Genomic DNA, 717 nt, shown 5'->3' with positions numbered 1-717 from the left:
GCTGGAGCCAATCCCAGCCAACACAGGGCGCAAGGCAGGAACCAATCCTGGGCAGGGTGCCAACCCACCGCAGGACACACACACAAACACACCCACACACCAAGCACACACTAGGGCCAATTTAGAATCGCCAATCCACCTAACCTGCATGTCTTTGGATTGTGGGAGGAAACCGGAGCACCAGGAGGAAACCCACGCAGACACGGGGAGAACATGCAAACTCCACGCAGGGAGGACCCGGGAAGTGAACCTGGGTCTCCTAACTGTGAGGCAGTAGCGCTATCACTGTGCCACTGTGCTGCCCTGCAGGAAATACATAAAGAAATTATTATTATACTCATTCCCTTACTTCAGTTCTCAGTCTTGTCACTGCATGGTAACGTTTCCATATTTTCCTAATAGTCATTTGGGGTTCTCAGAAAATGCCAAAAACACACCTATTAAATTTAGTGGTGACTCTAAACTGTTCAAGTAGGAATAACTGTAAATGAGATCATTGAAACATATTGTTGTCCTGTCCAATGTCGGTTTCCCTTTTTAACTCACCCACTGTTCAAAGTTGAATTGGTGATGCTAAATTAGCCCTAGTTTGTGTCTGGTGTCTGTGTGTGTGTTTGCTTTCGATGGACTGGGGCCTTGTCCAGGGTTTGTTCCTGCCTTGTACCCTTATGCTAGCTGGGACAGACCTCAGCACCACCTGTGACCCTGGTCTGGATC

Source organism: Polypterus senegalus, chromosome 1, assembly GCF_016835505.1.
Source record: "Polypterus senegalus isolate Bchr_013 chromosome 1, ASM1683550v1, whole genome shotgun sequence".
Lineage (NCBI taxonomy): Eukaryota > Metazoa > Chordata > Cladistia > Polypteriformes > Polypteridae > Polypterus > Polypterus senegalus.
The sequence above is the reverse complement of the archived record's forward strand: the minus strand, read 5'-3'. Positions refer to the sequence as shown.